This window comes from Ovis canadensis, chromosome 2, assembly GCF_042477335.2.
Source record: "Ovis canadensis isolate MfBH-ARS-UI-01 breed Bighorn chromosome 2, ARS-UI_OviCan_v2, whole genome shotgun sequence".
Classification (NCBI taxonomy): Eukaryota; Metazoa; Chordata; class Mammalia; order Artiodactyla; family Bovidae; genus Ovis; species Ovis canadensis.
Window position 1 is genome coordinate 60,681,858 of NC_091246.1, and position 20,231 is coordinate 60,702,088.

The following is a 20,231-nucleotide window of genomic DNA, read 5'->3' on the forward strand; positions in this document are numbered from 1 at the left end:
TTGTAGAGTCTGGGGTCTGGCACAGTGGCATATAGAGGTATCTGGTTCAGCAACCTAGAAGCTCTCCGAACCTACTTCTTTCAGGTTTCTATGGAGGCTTCACTACATAGGTGTCATAGATCAAATCATTGGTCATAGGTGACTGATTCAATCTCCAGTCCCTCTGCCCTCCTCAGAAATCAGGGGGTTGGACTGAAAGATCTAACCCTCGAGTCATAGTTGATTCCTCTTCTGCCAGTGCCCCAGCCTTAGGTGCTTTCCAAAAGTTAACACAAGCCCAGTTGTGGTGGAAAGGGATTTGTTATAACAGATTTCAGGAACTGAGAACAAGAGAGCAATATAAAAGTAATGGTCCCATTACTCTTGTTGCTTGGGAAATTACAAGGATTCAGGCAGCTGTGAGCCAGGAACCATGGATGAAGACCAAATATATATGAGAAAGATATTTTGGTTATCAGAAGCACCAAATACACACACACACACACACACACACACACACACCCCACAATACTGCAGGCTAAGAAAGACTTTCTCTTATTCTTCCTCTTCTTTCCCCCTTTCCCAGTAGAACAATGCAGCCCTAAAGCCAATCGGTGAGGCGGAGAAGGTTGAAGACCAGTTCTAGAAGAGGTGGTGGTGGCCCAGAGCAGTGTGGCTAGCTAGAACTCAGTGACTCTCCTTTGGGAGAGTGAGGCACAGGTTGTATCAGGGCCTAGGTAGCCAAGGGGCCCTTGTGTAAGAGACGCCCATGCTGGGTATGGGATTCCCAGCACAGTGAAGACAGCACTGCTCTGCAAAGATGGCTTAGCATAGACGTAGAGTCCAAACAGGGTGAGAAGCGTCAGTGAGTAGAGGGGAGGCGGATTTTTCCTCTACTCTTTTAAGTCCTTGTCTGAGAAACCTACTGCACTAAAGGACAGATTAACAAGAGAAAAATGGGGCTTCCCTGGTGGCTCAGTGGTAAAGGTAGGAGTAAAGGTAGTGGTAAAGGTAAAGTGTAAGTAGGAGACATGAGTTTGATTCCTGGTCCAGGAAGATCCACACGCTCCAGAACAACTAGGTCCCTGTGCCACAACTATTGAGCCTGTGCTCCAGAGCCTGGGAGTCATAACGACTAGGCCCACACGCCACAAGTACTGAGGCCCATGCACCTTTGCAGCCCGTGCTCTGCCACAAGAGAAGCCGCCACAACGAGAAGCCCAGGCAATCAGAGAGCAGCCCCTGCTCACCGCAGCTAGAGAAAAGCCCGTGCAGCGACGAAGACCCAGGACAGCCAAAATAAAATAAATAAAAATTTAAAAATGAAATGAAATTTAGTCCCAAAGACTGTGTACTATAATGGTATATTTGGCCAGTATAAACCACAAGCCCTTAGATTTACATGGCATCTTTTTGAGCATTGCTGCTGCGACGAGAAGCCCGCGCAGCCATGAAAATCCAGCACAGCCAAAGTAAATGAATAAAATTATTTTTAAAATTCATAGGAGACATTAACAGGAGAAATCACATAAAAGTTTAATAACATGTACACATGGGAGAGAGCCAGAAGAACTGAGTAACTCACCAAAATGGCTGAAACCCTCACCTGAAATAGCATTTTCAGCTAAGGACAAAAGAGGATGTTGAGGGTTTGGGATTTCAGTGGGAAGGAAGGTAATGCACATGAAGATGGAAAAGCAAGTGTTTGGTAAACAAATGTTTTCTGGGTTTTGCAGAGACCATGAGACACAGTGAGGAATTTTAACAGACTTCAGTCGGACCCTCCCTGCATGACACACACAGTTCATACCATAGTTATCTATGGCGCTAGTTCCTTTCCTGGAACAGGTTCTCTATCTACTTTCTTTTAGGCAACTGACGGAAAGGTCAAAGTTTCTTTCTGAGTCTTTTGGGCCTTGATTGTTTTCAGTTCCAAATAATCTACATAGCAGAGAGACAGTCTGAGATGGCAATTTTTGTTCCCCTATAATCTATAAACATACAAATATAGGTGAAAATGTGTGTAAATATATATATATATAATATTTTATTTATTTATTTTTATATTTATGTGTGTGTATGTGAGTCATGTCCAACTCCTTGTGACTCCATGAATTATAGCCCACCAGGCTCCTCTGTCCATGGAATTCTCCAGGCAAGAATACTGGAGTGGGTTGCCATTCCCTTCTCCAGGGGATCTTCTCAACCCAGGGATTGACCCAGGTCTCCCATATTGCAGGCAGATTCTTGACTGTCTGAATCATCAAGGAAGCCCATTTTCAGACAAAGTTATGAAATATAGGTACATAAAAATTTATATAGGTATACACATATACCCTGCTAAGACAGCCTTTAATAGCAATCAACACAGTCTAGATCTTATACTCTTGAAATCATCCTCTACTTCCTGAGACAATGGCTGATTGCAGGACTGAGGAAAGGAATTTAGAGGATGAACTTTGAATCAGAAAGCAAGGAAATAATAGGGACATATCAAAAGAACACAGATGCTAGCTTCAACATGGAGATATATCATCATTATAATGGATGATAACTTCTTGAATAAAATAGAAAACCATGAGACCTAAGCAATGTAAATAGACAGATACAGTGAAAGTTTAATGAAGAATGGGATATTTACACAGAAACTTCCCAACAAAATATACATTAATGACAGCAGGAAAAGAGTAACTTCCTAGTGGAAATGGAGGCAGACACTACCTCAGTCAAGTGATCAAAATTAATATCATTGGTAACAGGGAAAACAGAAGTTGTATGCTCCTGATTGGATGCAATGAGAAGAAAGCAGCACTTGAAAAATTCCTATCAAAGATGCATAAACTAAATTTTGTATCAGAAGGACCCAGATTGAGTGATGTCTATAAAACAATGGGCCTAGATACATGCACTTAAATGTCCATCAACAGACAAATGGATAAAGAACTTGTGGTACATATACACAATGGAATATTACTCAACCATAAAAAAGAATAAAATAAGGCCATTTGCAGCAATATGAATGGACCTCCTTAGATTATCTTACTAAGTGAAGAAAGCTAGAGAGAAAAAGACAAATATATGATATCACTTTAGGCAGAATCTAAAAAAAGTGATACAAATGAATTTATTTTCAAAACACAAATAGACTCATAGACATAGAAAACAAACTTATGATTACCAAAGGGGAAAGGAGGGAGAGAGGGTTAAATTAGGAGTCTTGGATTAACATACACACTACTATATATAAAATGGATAAACAACAAAACAATGAGGACCTACTAGATAGCACAGGGAGCTACATTCAATATCTTATAAAAATCTATTGGCAAAGAATCTGGAAAAGAATATATATAATATAAACTATACAAGAATATATATATTATACAAGAATATAATATATATTATAAAATTATATATATATATATATATATATATATATATATGACTTAATCACTTTGCTGTATACCTGAAACTAACAACATTTTAAATCAACTCTACTCTAAATTTTTTTTAATGGGTCTTGAGAAGATGAAAGAGACTGATAACTAAATGCAACAAACGGTTCTGAAGTGGGTTCTTTTGCTATAATGTACTCAACAAGATAAACACTTCAGTGGGGTCTGGAGTTGTAATGTAACAATGTTGATCTGCAGCTCTTAATGAATGTGTTTGCACTTTTGTAAAAGGATCTTTGTTGTTAAGAAGTACCTACTGACACAATGGGGAAGGAGAAGGATACTGTGCCACATAGCCAACTTAGCATCTTATGGTGCAAGGGAAAAAAATTCTTTGTATAGTTCTTGCAGTTTCTGTGAGTTTGAGATTGTTTAAAATAAAATGCATTTAGAGGGTGGGATGATTTGAGAGAATGGGAATTCTAACATGTATACTATCATGTAAGAATTGAATCGCCAGTCCATGTCTGACGCAGGATGCAGCATGCTTGGGGCTGGTGCATGGGGATGACCCAGAGAGATGTTGTGGGGAGGGAGGTGGGAGGGGGGGGTCATGTTTGGGAACGCATGTAAGAATTAAAGATTTTAAAATTAAAAAAATAAATAAATTTAAAAAAAAATAAAAAATAAAATAAAATAAAATAAAAATCCACCTGCCAACATAGTAAAAAAAAAAAAATAAAATAAAAATAAAATGCATTTTAAACCAAAATTAGTTGTCAGTGTTAATAAGAACAACAGCAACAGAAGAAAGCAAAGACTATATAACATCCAGAGAGGCAACACTATGATGACAGGAAAATGTTAAGCTGTAAGATTCCCACGTGGATGCCTTTCCCAACAAACAGAATGCCCTTTCCAGTAAGTTACCCACTCAGGTGGAACAAGGTAAAGCTACGCCCATTCCAAACAAAACAATCCAGAAGCCTTTCTTATTCCATAACCACAGACAAGCCCCAGAGAGGCTATACAAAAGCAAGTTCCAGGAAAAAGGAAAGGTCACATTCCCCCTCCCAATATTACCAAGAAGGTGATTTGACTTAACTGTTTTTATAAATTCCACATTTTAATTGGTAAAATTAATCTTCTCCTTTAATTCAAAGAAAAATGGCATCCCAATGAAAAGGTCATTTGAAGTAGGAAAAAGTTTCTTCCAGCATAGTTTTAGAAAATAGAGAAAAATACAAACTACACCACAGACACAATGACTAGTATGCACTTCATATGCTCCTTTGAATCTTTTTATGCGCCATCTTCCCACAGCTGTAACCCTAGCATACAACTGTTTTCTGAATGTAGAACACAGAACAGAGATTACGCACAGCCTTTGAAGCTGACTGACCAAGTTCTAGACCTGGCCCCTGCCACTCAATCTGATTCTGGGTTATTTTCTAAACTGCTATAAGCCCGTTTCCTTCTGTATCAAATAGGGTTAATATTCTCCCTTAGCTTAGGATTTACAAGAGGACTAAAGATAACAAATGTAAAACAGTTTGGTATATTGCACATTTCATGTATTTGGTAAATAACATCAAATTATAAGTACTTTTTGATTTTTAAATCATCATCATTACAATTATTATTGGCTGATATTAAAGAGACACTCACCTTACCTGCTGCTGCTGCTGCTGCTGCTAAGTCATTTCAGTTGTGTCCGACTCTGTGTGACCCCACTGACAGCAGCCCACCAGGCTCCTCCGTCCCTGGGATTCTCCAGGCAAGTACACTGGAGTGGGTTGCCATTTCCTCCTCCAATGCATGAAAGTGAAAATTGAAAGTGAAGTCGCTCAGTTGTGTCTGACTCTTAGCAACCCCTACCTCCTGAGAAATCTGTATGCAGGTCAAAAAGCAACAGTAAGAAGCAGACATGAAACAACTGACTGGTTCAAAATCGGGGAAGGAATATGACAAGGCTGTACACTGTCACCCTGCTTATTTAACTTATACGCAGAGTACATCATGCAAAATTCTGGGCTAGATGAAGCACAAACTGGAATCAAAATTGCTGGGAAAAATATCAATAACCTCAGACTTGCAGCTGATACCACTCTAATGGCCAAAGTGAAGAACTAAAGAGCCTCTTGATGAGGGTGACAGAGGAGAGTGAAAAAGCTGGCTTAAAACTCAACATTAAAGAAACTAAGATCATGGCATAGTCCCATAACTTCATGGCAAATAGAAGGGGAAAAAGTGGAAGCAGTGACAGATTTTCTTTTCTTGGGCTCCAAAATCACAGCAGACGGTGACTGAAGCCATCAGATTAAAAGACTTGCTCCCTGGAAGGAAAGCTATGACAAACCTAGACAGCGTATTAAAACGCAGAGACATCACTTTGCTGACATAGGGCTGTATAGTCAAAGCTATAGTTTTTCCGGTAGTTACGTATGGATGTGAGAATTGGACTATAAAGAAGGCTGAGTGCTGAAGAACTTATGCTTTTGAATTCCAGTATTAATATCTTTTAAATAAAATATTAATAAACACTTTTAATAAAAAAATATTAATATCTTTCTCAGGGGTTGGTGTGGCAGAATCCACTAGCTGTCCAGAAGAATAAGTTTTCTTTGCTTCCTGAGCACACAGCTGGATATTTCCCTGCACCCCTGCAGTTAGATATGTTCTGTAACTGAGTTCTAGCAAGTAGAATGTGAGTGGCTGTGTGTGCCACTGGTGCTCCCTGAGACTGCAATACACCATCTCGACAGTGTAGTTTGAGACCTAACATGTTGAAAATGAAAAAGCCAACATTTGATGAAGTCCCACAAGTCTGCAGAGAGCAACACCTTCCCCCGACAACCAGAAACCCCATCCTGGACTGTAAATGAATGAGAAGTGAAATTTTACTGTGTTTAAGTTACTACCCATTCTTGTTTATCTTTGTTACAGGAGCCAGTGTTACCCTAATATGAATTGCTTGGGCACGGTTCCAACAGAAAACACTGAAGAACTCTGAAACATTTTGAACCTCTCCTCTAAATTCTGGGAAAAGAAACAACAAAAAAGACAGTTCTTCTATGGCAGTCCAGAAACTATATGCTCTCTCTGGAGCAGGTTTCTGAAGTGGTTTACTTACAGTGCTACGCTGTGCTTAAGTGATTTTGAAAGTTCTCTGAGCAATTTTCAAAAGGTTGTTGGAGAAGTGGTGAAGTGGTGGTATCACAGAATAAGGTCAGATCCTAACTCTGCCATTATTTGGAGTTTCAACGTCCTAGCGCTGTCTGCCTCGCAGGACTGAGGTCAAGAAACAGGGGGGTCATGTACAAAAAATGCATAATAAAGAGGCTGGTCTGGAGTATGGCATTTAATACACATGTGCTTGTCTAGTTCACCCCTAAACGTCACATTTTCTGAAGCGTGTTTCAGCAGCAATCATCCCGTGATGTATTCTCTTAACTATACCTCAAGAAAAGGATTAACAGTCAAAAAGTACTGAGACTGGTCAGAACTGTGACAAGCTGTTGCAGTGCTCCCATTAGTACTGGAAAGTAGAGAAGAGGTCCTGCAGTTAACTTCTTCCATTTTCCTTTGAACCAACTAAGTATAAAGTCAGCTTTCCCATAACACAGCTATTAGTACCTGTTAATAGCCCAGCTAATGTTCTGCAGGACAAACTGCAAGAAATGGGCACAGTGCTTGGCACATGGGGAATAATCTACCCACTGTGAAAGGGTTGTAGACCACTGAAGTGACTGACAGAAGGAATAAGGGAGCTCCCTGCCTTCTGACCCTCCTCAGTGAAACGGCTGCAGGAGTCTCTAGCATACGAGGTGCAAGCAACTTTTAGGGGCTGGGAGAAGGAATATATGTGGGTGTTTCACCACCATCAGAGGACAACTGCCTGGACCACAGTGCAAGAGCACCAGGTGAGGATCAGAAAGGGGATCCTGACCAGAGCCTGGCGGGGGAATGAAACTTGCCCACATGAATGTGTCCACTCATCCTGAGGCACAAGATGCAAGTCAGGCCATGCGTGGGCTGGGTTTTCTCTGCTCCCAAGTCTGAGCAGATGTAAGAAGATGAAAGGAGTTAAAGAAGTTTCCTCTGGGTTCCTCAGCAGGAACTGGCACCTGCCTGCACTGAAACAACCATGGAACAGAGATCAGGCCTTCCTGTATGCAGCTGTGGATACTCAGACTACTAGAGCTCATCCCCAACAAGCAGCAAAGAAAAATACAACCCATCTGAAGAGACCAACAGTAAGAGAGATGAAGATGGACACGAATAAGCAGAAGACATACCTAGAGAAACAGCACTGCTATAGAAGGAAGCTCATATCTTAAATATGAAAACAGTTTAAAGTGCTTAGATTCAAGTGTAGCACACAAAACACTCTGTTCTCTAAGTGAAATAATTTCAGAACAAACAAAACCAGTAAACAAGCGGACGGACATCGCTGAGTCCAAACTGGACAAAGCACAAGAACACATCCCCACCCAGGCCTTCACAAGGTCCCCACCTTGCTACATGAATGCACTTCCTTTCTTCTGGTTTGTCTGGCTGAAACGTGGGTCCCTTAACTGAGGTCAGCCCTGCCACTTGTGGCTAGATTTCTCAGCTACACAATGGTGTTGCTCCGGAACTTGGCTCCATCTTGCTGTTGCAGTATCAATGTTTTTCTCTTCACTGCCTCTGCTGTAATATTCCCCCGATTCATAAAAGAAAGATTCTCCATTCACTTCCTCATTTCTCTGCCCCATTTCTCTGCTGTCCTTCCCACTAAAACTGCCCACTTTTCTACACAAATATTCCAAAAGGAATCCCAGAGGATCACAGTATGTTTTGTACTTGGTTCTGTGAAGTGTGTTCGTGGGTGTCTTCAATAGCTGGTTTATTTGTTTGTTTGTTTGTTTGATTCATAGTTGTTAATTTTAAATTAGCAGAAGTTACCAACCAGGGTATGATTAGGTTTCAGTATTAAGAAATATAACAACCTTTTTATTTGAAGTGCCAATAATAATAATAGAAAAAATGCTTAATCCCTTATTCACTTCTCTCTTGAATCAACACCAGTCAAGCTTTCATCACCACCCCTGCAGCCAAGCAGTTTTCATCAGCTCCACCAGTGACTTCCCTATCAGCAAATCCAATGGTCCCTTCTCCAATTCAACTTACTCCATCTCAGCTGCCCCTGACCAAACTGAGCATTCCCTCCTTCTGGAGGCGCTGTCTTCGCTGGGCTTTAGGTCACCCATCTCTCTTAGTTCTCCTCACATCTCACAGACTGCCTTCTCTCAGCCTCCTTTGCTTTTTCATTCTCATTTTCCAGCCTTAAATCTCTTCTTATCTATATAGCACTCATTCCTTCAGTTCAGTTCAGTTCAGTCACTCAGTCGTGTCCGACTCTTTGAGACCCCATGAATTGCAGCACGCCAGGCCTCCCTGTCCATCACCAACTCCCAGAGTTCACTCAGACTCACATCCATCGAGTCGGTGATGCCATCCAGCCATTCTTCGGCGCTCAGCTTTCTTCACAGTCCAACTCTCACATCCATACATGACTACTGGAAAAACCAAAGCCTTGACTAAATGGACCTTTGTTGGCAAAGTAATGTCTCTGCTTTTGAATATGCTATCTAGGTTGGTCATAACTTTTCTTCCAAGGAGTAAGCGTCTTTTAATTTCATGGCTGCAGTCACCATCTGCAGTGATTTTGGAGCCCCCCAAAATAAAGTCTGACACTGTTTCCACTGTTTCCCCATCTGTTTGCCATGAAATGATGGGACCAGATGCCATGATCTTCATTTTCTGAATGTTGAGCTTTAAGCCAACTTTTTCACTCTCCTCTTTCACTTTCATCAAGAGGCTTTTTAGTTCCTCTTCACTTCATTACTGTTGCTAATGTGATCACTGATGAAAAATGAAATCCAGAAAACACTAGAAAGTCATGGGTTCAAATATCCAACACAAGCATATAGCACGCAATCTGCTAAGTTGCTTCAGTCGTGTCCGACTCTGTGCGACCCCAGAGATGGAAGCCCACCAGGCTCCCCCGTCCCCTGGATTCTCCAGGCAAGAGCACTGAAGTGGGTTGCCATTTCCTTCTCCAATGCATGAAAGTGAAAAGTGAAAAGTGAAAGTGAAGTCGTTGAGTCGTGTCCGACTCTTAGCGACCCCATGGACTGCAGCCCACCAGGCTCCTCCATCCATGAGATTTTCCAGGCAAGAGTACTGGAGTGGGGTGCCATTGCCTTCTCCATAGCACACAATAGCCACAATAAAAAGGCAAATAACCCAATTAAAAATATACCACTTGAATAAACATTTCTTCAAAGATATACAAATAGTCAATATATGTATAAAGAGATGTTCATATTAGTCATTAAAGAAAGGCAGCATTGTGAGAAAAGACATATTTTAGCCAAATTTCAATGAAAGTCTTGAATTCTAAGGATAAAGAGAAGATTTTGCAAGCTTCCAGGTAGAATGAACATGTTACCTACACTGGGAAAATAATCAGAACAGGTACCATATTAGACCACAAAGCTGGAAGCCAGAAAACAATAAAGTATCATTATATAGTACTGAGAGAAATTCCATACCCAGGCATTATCTCATTAGCCTGTGAGAGTGAAAGAAAATATGTATGAGGAAGGACAGGCAAGCTTTCAGAGAGCACATCAGTATACCTCTGAGGTACTCCGAGGAAAATACTCAGAAAAAGACTAAACAAACATCAAATAAATCAGAATATAAATCTCAATATGGAAAAAGGTATTAATAAAAAAAGAAGAGTAACTGGTAAGCAATGCGTTTTTATACATGTATGTATACACATATATCGAATAATAGACTCTTAAGTAGAGATAGGTAAGTTCAAATGAGGGCTCTTGAAAGATTTAAAAGATTCATAAGAATAATTCAAATGACAACATAAAATTAAAACACTAAATTATATTAGAAAAATCTAGGTACTTAAAGTTGGGTGGGAAAGAGAAGGGAAATACAAATGTTTAAAAACTTACCAGGCATGAACTTCTAACTGAATTTTATCTAATCCTTAAAGTAAATATTAATTTTATTTAAACTACTCTGAGCCATAGAAAAGGATACAAAGACTCCAATTCATTTTATAAAGTCAAAATAAACTTAAAGCTGATAAAGATAAAACAGAAAATTAAAGAATATTTCAAGTATAGACTTGCGAAATCTAAATAAAACATTAACAGGTAGAATTAGTCATATACCAAAAAACAAATAAAAACCGAATCATGACTTCTTCCACGAAGTCAAGGGTGGTTCAGTAACAGGAAGTTTAAACACAATCTATTATACCAGTCCTTTGAAGGCAGAAAACCATATGATCATATTTTTAGATGTTTAAAATGTACTCATTCCCATGAGTAAAATAAGAATTAAAGAAATTAGTTAATATGTAAAGGTTATTTATCAAACTGATGGCAGATAATATCCTAATGTGCAAAATGCTAAAACCATTTCAATTAAACAGAAACTATATAGGGATGCTCACCATCATCATTATGACTAAAAACTGCCTTGGAAGAGATCCCAAACTTATTAACACAACAAAATTAAATACAAAGTTGTATAAATTACATAAAAAAGGAAGCCTTAAATGCAAATTAAAAAACAAACAAACAAACAAACAAAATACTATAAGAAAACATAGGGCATATACCATGTAGAGATGAGGAATATCTTAACTGGGACTGGAATCCCAAAACATATTTTTAAAGACTTAGACATACTTAACCATAAATAAATGAAAAACTCAAATCTGGAAAATGTGCCAGGTAAAAACCAACTGACAAAAAATATGGTTCAAAGAAATGAGTAATGCCAACACCAGGTATTAGGGTTTCTACCATACAAAGAGCTCTTGCAAATGGACAGGAATGAGACAAATAACCCATTAAAACCAGGGTGCAGTGCTTGGCCGTCAGTTGCTCCATTTTTCCATCATCCTATCTCTAAGAGAGGTCAGTTCATCCTTGGGCAGAATTTTCAGAGCTCTGAAATACTATTATTTTTATAATTTCATAGCTGTCAGAACCAAGTGAATGATGACTTTGCTGGTGACTAATACGAAAATGGTTATCCGTTCTTGCCAATAAGAGAATCAAATATTTTTTCGCTTCTGTCTGACGCTGTTTAAACTGAAAGAAGAATGTCCTTATTCATTTGCTTTCTTTCTCTTTCTCTCTGCTAGAGATCACCTAAAAGTTTCCATGATGAGCTAAGTTTGGGGGTTGTTTTTAATGAACCTAATGTTATTTTGCTTTGCAGAATGATTCTCCCATCTGAATTTTAGATTTTAAGGTTGGGTGTTTTGTTTGCTGCAATATGTCAACTTTTCCCCTCTTCTTTTATTCAGTACGCTTATGCTAAACTTGAAAAGTAAGAAAATAATGACCCAAAGTTGGCAAAATGTGAGGAAAATAGAACCTCAGCTTGTGCCTAAGCCTGTAGACTCACTTACTTGTTACACCCAAAAAAGAACTTTCTATTTTGAGTCAAACTCTCTCTCCGTCCAAAACATAAATCCAGACTGAAGACATCATGTGTTGCAGACAAATCTCTATTGAAATCACGTCTAGAATCTATAGACATTCTAGATGACATTTGTGGTGACAAGGGTCAGAAAGAGACAAAAATATTCTTCAGGGAAACAATATGATGGGAGGAAATATGGAGTTCAATGTAGTGCAGAACATCAGCCCTAGAGTCACACATGCCTCAGCCTGAGTTCTTACTGTTTCATACTAAGCCTCCATTTCCTTATCTGTAAAACTGGAAGGAAAAGAGTATCTGGTGCTCAAGGTTGTTTTAGAGATTAAATTGCACAATTAAGGTAAAAGCCTGGCATATCGTAAGACATCAAATGTTCATCATTATTATTTTGTGTTTAGGTACAGCCCTGAGCCCTACATTAGGAGAATGGCTGTCTGTCCATCTCTCTTCTGGGAGGCACTGTCCTCTGCTAGACAAGGTGGAGGCCAAGGAGCAGAGGTTTTCCAATTCTGCTCCTCACCGCCTTGAAACTCCAGAGGGCCTTTGAGGGTTGTGGAGGCATGAGCAAGAGGCTGTGATAATGTGTGAAACTCCCACTCTAGCTTTGTTTTGTTTTTCTGTTTTATGTAAAAGGAACCTACCTAACATTTCACCTCAAAAACCACTGATGCTCATAATCTGCAAGGCGATTACAGTTCTGTTATTCAGCAGGTTATTCCTCCTTTTTAAATGACTTTTCCCGACTTTTTAGTAATCCCTGTCTTCGTTATCCATCCGTAGCTATCTGATCCCTCCTGAGAGAAAGAAAACATTCGAGAAGCCCTGTGAGTTTCGGTCTGGGTTGCTTTGATGTATTATGCCTTCTGGAAGGTGCCTGCATTTTCAAAAAGTCTAAACAACAAGAGAACAACAAAAAAAAAAGATTGGTTTTTTTTTTTCTCAGAAATTATTTTTTTTCTGTTCACAGAAATTCTGGCACTGCAAGGAAGACACTTATGGGGGGGTCAGATTTTGTAGACTTCCTGAAATGCCAGCTCTAACCACTGCCTTAATGAAATAATAATGATGGGCATTTGTGAGGAGAGTCAGGTTTACACAACAATCTAGGCTCCACTCTCTCAGCTGATGAACAACAGCTTCCTGTGATGTGCTGCTCTTTTTTCCCATTTGCCTTTCCAAGATGAGGACACAGAGGCTCTGGGTGGCTCAGTGACTGCTCAGTTGGCAGAGTCAGGCCCTGACTCCGAGTCTTGGGCTGCTTTCTGGGCTCCTCTGACACCTCCGCCCATCAGGGCAGCCAGGCCCACCGATTACCCACAAGGCCCAGACTCTCCAACAATGCCTGCGCAGAATTGGCACAGCCCAGTCGGCTGGTTTTTCTGACGCTTTCTCCATGGGAATAAAGGAACGGCTGAAGCAGGTCTGTCAGCTCTCAATGAGCTCTTTGTGAAATAAATTCCAGAGTTTTTATGAACGATGATGGCAATGGAGGCCACTTTTCCCCCAAGTAGTCAGAAAGCTGATGCTTCAGCCATGCTTGGCATTCCTCCAGAAAACTTTTGGCCATATGCACTGTGAGTTGCAGAATCCTGGATGAGTGAACTCAAGAGACTGGATAAAAAGAGACGTGAAAAGCTGAGGGCAAACCAAGAAGTCCTCAATTTTAATGGGCAAAATTTTCTTTCTCTGTCAAAATCCCTGGTGACACAACTTTCTAAATTTCAAAAATCTAAGCATGAAAGGCATCAAATCAGTAGAGGAAAAGACTATCTTTTTCTATCATATTTACACAGAGCACAGTTGTCTGATTTGTATTTATACACTCATATCAGGAATGGCTGGTATGAGGCAGATGTGTAATAAGACCTTGATACATATTTACTGAATGACTGAATGAATGAATATGTCCTTTAATTTGGGGCCAAGAAATTATGATAGCAGAAATAATACAATAACCTCCTCTGATTATCTTTCATTACGACTACTCCTTGAAAATGCCAGCAAATAGCTGTGAAGTTATTTTTTACTGTATTCAGGAAGACTGCCACCTTGATAGAGTCTTAGCAGCATCTCAGGGTTGGGAGAATCAAGTTAAAGTACTCAATATTTATGAAGTGTTGAGGTCCGACTGAAGGCAGGTCTTTCAATGCAGGATTGTGATATAATAGTTTAGGACTGGGAGACACAGCAGTGTGAGGGTTTTGCAATACATTTTGAAGAGTCTTAGAAAACCAGCATATGATGCTATTCAGTGAAAAGCTCAGCAGTTGAATGTTCACTCAATTGAGTCTTTCCAAAGCTTTTTGCAACTTTTATTATCTTGAGCAAGAATTTCCTGGAGTAGAAAAGTCATGATGATGAAGACAGTGGAAAAGCAAGGTCATGTTAATGAAGATAGCAGAATTTTATAGCCACAGTCATCTAGATCAAATCCGGTCTGTGACCTGTTTTTGAAAATAACGTTTTATTGGAATACAGCCACATTCATTCCTTTAAGTACTGTCTGTGGCTGTTTTCACACTACAAACACAGTTCAAATACTGTGATGTAGATTGTATGGCCATCAAGTCTGAAATAGTTACTGTTTGGCTTTTTACGGGAAAAGTCTGCAACCCCTGATACAGACAGTAAGCTCTGTGGAAATAGATGGCTTCATTTCTCATTGCATCTATTCATTCATCTAGTATTTATTAAGCACCTACTGTGTGCATGCCACCTTCATAGTCCTGGAAATACAGCACGCAATAAGACAAATCTAGCTTTCATGGAAACAAATCTGTAAGTAATGTAAATTAGATAGTGATCGTGCCCTAAGGAAAACAAATATGGAAAGAAGATAGAGTGGCTATAGGGTTGGTAGATGGGATTGAAAGGGACTCTTTGTGATGTGGTCATCAAGAAAGTCTTCACTTATGAGGTAACATTTGAGTAAGACTCTAAATGAAGTGGACTGACTATGTGAAGATATGGGATAGGGCTTCGGGGAGAGAGTTCCACACAGAGGGTACAGAAATAAGAATATCTGGAGCTGGAACAAGCTTGGTGTATTCACAAGGGCAAGCAGACCAGTGCAGCTAGAAAGCCCAAGCAAAAGGCAGAGTCAAGAGAGCTGAGACTGGAGAGGTAGTAAGGGCCAGAGAAAGCAGTAAAGCCTTATGGGAGGTGGCAGGGTTTGAATTTTATTCCCAATATGATAAGCTAATTGGGGGGGGGGTGTTAAGCAGAGGAATGACCAGATATGATTTCTATCATAAAGACTTACTCTGGCCGCATGTAGAGAACCGACTGCAGAGGGATAGAGTGGAGGCAAGGATGCCACCATAGAGAGAAATCAAGCTTATGTAACAGGGCAGGGACTGGAGACGGACGCACAACAGTGTGATCTGGAAAGAATTTTAAAAACATAGCTAATAAGCTCTGCCGGTGAGTTGCATGTGATGTATAAGAGAGAGAGAGAGTTAGGAATGATTCTGAGGGTTTAGAACTGAGTGACCAGGTGAACGAGGATGCCATGTACTGAGATGGTAGACGATGTGAAGGGAAGCGGGGATGAAATCAAGTGTGCTGTTTTATTCTTGTTAAACTTCACATGCCTATTAGACATCCAAATGAAAACGTCAAGTTGGCAGCTGGATATGAATATGTGCAAACGGATAAACTGGGTATAAGATCTAATTTAGGATTCATCAGCATGGGGGTGGCATTTAAAGACATGGAATGTGGGGAGATCACCTAGGAGATGACTACCAAAAAAAGTTTGATTAAATTCTAGAGCTAGGGGTGAGCTGCTGGTGAGACTTGATTAAGTGCATCTCTTCCCAGATCCCCATTCCATAACATGATGCAAATAGCTTGACATCAGCCAACATGGCGGTATTTGCACCATAAAAACTGGCAAACCCCACAATCAAGGCTTTTTTCCCCTCATGGAGTCAGATATTAAACATTTACCAGCATATCACTATCTGGGACCCTCACATTGAGAGGTCAAGAAAATCAAGAAGACACAATACAAGAGATTGAGAAGGAACGGAGCATGAATTGGGTAGGAGGAAAACCCAAAGAGCATTTTTGCCCTTGTCCAAGATTATCATGTACTACTATGTCTTGTCAAAAACTCAAGTAACCACTCTACGGTCTTTTTCTCCTCTCCCTTTATAAAAGCTTTCAGCACTTAAGAGCTGCTAGGACATATCAATACAGAATACAAATCTTTTTGTTTAACTCTCCAATCTATTCTTCACCTCATAAATTTAACTCATCCTGTAAACCCTGATGCTCTCAAAACTATTGTATGAAAAAAAAATTTCCATGAATTTTAATGAGAAGAATTATGATGTATTCTAGCTTAAATAACCCAAACAAGATACTTCAGTGATTTCCAAATATAGAAAATAAACAATTGGAGATAAGTTTAAATAACACAGGCTAAGTTGAAAGTAAATAAAGACTAATCATAAAACGTAAACTAGTGAAAACATAAACTACTCTAGTGATCAACAGAGGAAAAACAGTCTGGAGAATGGATGGTGGGTAGTAGAAGAAGGTAAATGGGAAACGTCCTTGGGATGTATGCTTTGTCTGTTTTACACTGTTTTCAACTTCTGTGGCTTATAGATATCTTACACTCAAATGCACTTAAGATTGTAACATGGAAAAACAATTTAGAGACTGCTTTGAAACATATGCTAATAATATACATGCATAACAGGCATGAAGAGTCTAAGAAGATGCTCCCCATTCATCCTTCTTGCCCACCTTACATATGCAAAACAAAATATATGAGTTTGTTCACACATGGCACACAATGATGTTCTCTTAGTAGAAACTGTTGTGTCAAGTGAATTGGTGAGCATGGCTTTGCCCAAAACTATAACGTCAAATTAGTAGTTCTTATAGACTCTATAGCTACTGTGTTTGGGGGTGAAAACTTGCTATATCCAAAAGAAAAAGAAAAGTGTCCAGAAAGCAGTAAAACTTTCCAACACCACTGAATTGGTTATAGAAGGCAACCCTATTTTCAATTTTGTTGTTCAAGAAAGCTCTCTCTACAGCAATCAGCAGCACCTGTCCTTTCTATAAGTAGGTTAGTAAGTTCTGCCTTTGAAGGACTTCAGTCTCACAGAATCCTTGTTAGAATTGTCATCATTATTATAGCTGTTTATTTAGAACCTAATGCATATCAAGCAAGATAAAGGATATTCTCCATTATACAGAAGAAGTTGAGTATCACAGGAAAATAAGTAATGCCAGAAGGGTGACTAAAGCAGTCTAATTCTGAACAATCAGAATCAGAAGGAGAAACATTTTAAATAATAATCGTGCCACTAAAAACTAGTTCATATGCTTCTTTGTCATCATCCACATTGCTTCAGCAGCAGGGAACGAGAGAGCAGAACATATATTAAGTAAGAATAACTCTTGAAAATAGGAAGCTAGAATGAAGGTGTATTATTAGTCAAATCCACCAACGAGCCACACATCAATGACAACAGCAATTCAGACACCATTTATATCAGTTTTCTGAGGCACCAAATTGGCAGTTAGGAGTTCTGCTCAGGGATGGAGGCATTTACTCTAAAAAAAACCAGTACTTGATAAAGTAGAAATTCAAACACAGCTCTCTGTTCCACCAAAGCTTATTTACTTTCCATCGCATCCAGCAGCTGTTTCTGTTTTCTTTTTTACACAACCTACATCCAGATCTTTGATTTTTCCTTTACACCCGTGATACCATTGCCCAAGTCACAATACCAAGCCCCCTTGGGCTCGGACACTCTCTACTCTGCCGCACTTTCTCTTCCACTTCACCTTTATGTTTTGCCTTAAGAAAGAAAAACTCAGCCAATTTCAAGAAATCTGCACATTCTACTCCATGGAATTCTAAACACAGGACTTGAGACTTCACTGGTGGTCCTGTTAAGACTCCAAGCTTCCATTGCAGGGGAACTAAGGTACAATCCCTGGTGAGGGAACTAAGATCCCACATGACACAAAGGACCAAAAAGTCACCTGACTGGGTTCAGAAGTCTCAAACAGAAGTAGACACCATGGTTCTTTGCTTTTCCCAATCCTATCAACAACAACACAAATAATATTGTTTCTTCCAACTACAAGGATAACTGTTAGTAGTATTATATCTGCTTTTTAAAATATATATATATTTAATTTTATCTTTATTTATTTATTTGGCCATACCAGGACTTAGCTGCAGCATGTGGGATCTAGTTCCCTGACCAGGAATTGAACCTGGGCCCCCTGCACTGGGACTGTGTAGCCCTAGCTACTGGACCACCAGGGAAGTTCCCATCTTCTGCTTTGACAAAAGAGTCATTCAGGCCATCTGAGAGTTAACGTCTTCATTTGCACTGTATGATTTGCCCTTGTCCTCCCACCCACTAGTTCTCAGCAAACAGAGAGAAGTGCTGACAAATAGCAGTTGCACAAGAAAAAGGAAATCTATATGTTCATGTCATTTCAAAAGTTTGCGTGATCTGTGGGTTTGCCTCAGTTTGGGGCTGAGTCTTCTATCCACTCTCACCACCCAGCTTGTTTCCCTGTGCCACAATGCCCAATTTACTGTCTTCTCTACACTAGAAGACTCAGAGGTGGCAACACAAGGCTTTCCAGGACAGAATACCTGGAGGATGCCCTAGACAAAATCAGAGTCGGCAGGCGCAAGCTACTGTCCACTGGCCTCAACAGCCTCACCCACTGGGAGAGGAGCCCGTAGGAGGGAGCCTTCAGCACAAAAACCATCATGCTGGAAGGACATCCATTCCTACCCTGTGAGAACGCTATGGAATGTGGTAAAGATAGAGTAAGACAATAGACAGTAAGGTCTGAAACACCCACGTTTTAATCCTACCCTTTTCACTTTGATTATTACATTCTTTTGTTTATTCATCACTCAGTAAATATTTAACGAGCACCTACTGCATGCCAAGCTTTGTTTTACATTTCAAAGATATAATGAACAACAAAATTTCCCTGTTCTTGAGAAGGCTAAGATAAAGAATATACCTGATGTGTGATGTTGGTCAATTTACTTAAACTCTTGGAAGGATAAAAAATACTTACCTCACAGGTAAAGATTAAAGTGAAATAACAGGTGCTGGGGACATGGTAAGCAGAAGATAAATTGTAGCTATTATTACTAGGTATGTATTTCCCGGCCCCAATCCATTTCCCTGGTGCCCAAGTTCCTCCTTCAGTGAAGCCAAATACTCCTTAAAATGTCTTTAACTCTAACAAACAATAGTATTTCCGATTTAGTGTCTGTGGTCCTGTGATTTTAAAGGCATAGGTACTTACTGGAACTAGGCTGGAAGAATTCTCCAACGTCTGAACCCCAGGTACACTGAGGCCATGCTTCAAATCTCCCACCAGGGTAGAAAAATAACAGTGGAGTAGAGGAAGTTGGAAAGGACTTTAAATTGTCTGGGGTGAAGGTTCTGTTACCAAGTAGGGGCCTGTGTGCCCATCATGCAAAAAGTCAACGCTGACAGCAGGTGTTTGCAGCAAAGTAACAGAGGATGAGATGGCTAGATGGCATCACTGACTCGATGGACGAGAGTCTGAGTGAACTCCGGGAGTTGGTGATGGACAGGGAGGCCTGGCGTGCTGCAACTCATAGGGTCGCAAAGAGTCGGACACGACTGAGTGACTGAACTGAACTGAACTGAACTGAAGGCTTTATTTGCAGGGCGCAAAACAAGGCTTAAAATTCGACATTAAAAAAAAAACTAAGATCATGGCATCCGGCCCCATCACTTCATGGCAAATAAATGAGGAAACAATGGAAAAAGTGACAGACTTTATTTTGGGGGGCTCCAAAATCACTGCAGATGGTGACTGCAGCCATGAAATTAAAAGACACTTGCTCCTTGGAAGAAAAGCTATGACCAACTTAGACAGCATATTAAAAAGCAGAGACATTACTTTGCCAACAAAGGCCCATCTAGTCAAAGGTATGGTTTTTCCAATAGTCATGTAAGGATGTGAGAGTTGGACCATAAAGAGAGCTGAGCGCCAAAGAATTGATGCTTTTGAACTGTGGTGTTGGAGAAGACTCTTGAGAGTCTCTTGGATAGCAAGGAGACCAAACCAATCAATCCTAAAGGAAATCAACCCTGAATATTCAGTGGAGGGACTGATACTGAGGCTGAAGCTTCGATATTTTGGCCACCTGATGCAAAGATCCGATTCATTAGAAAAGACTGATGCTGGGAAAGATTGAAGGCCCAAGGAAAAGGGGACGACAGAGGATGAGATGGTTGGATGGCATCACTGACTCAATGGACATGAGTTTGAGCAAGCTCTGTGAGA

At 40.0% G+C, this 20,231-nt stretch overlaps 1 long non-coding RNA gene across 1 annotated transcript in view; it reads right to left on the minus strand.

Annotated features, from left to right (window-relative positions):
• Nucleotides 1-5,343, minus strand: part of LOC138433517 (uncharacterized) — a 57,860-nt gene extending 52,517 nt beyond the window's left edge. Inside the window, exon 1 of the long non-coding RNA XR_011254337.1 lies at nucleotides 5,043-5,343. This is a non-coding gene — a long non-coding RNA (uncharacterized lncRNA). The remainder of the gene's footprint in view (nucleotides 1-5,042) is intronic.
• Nucleotides 5,344-20,231: the final 14,888 nt, after the last annotated feature.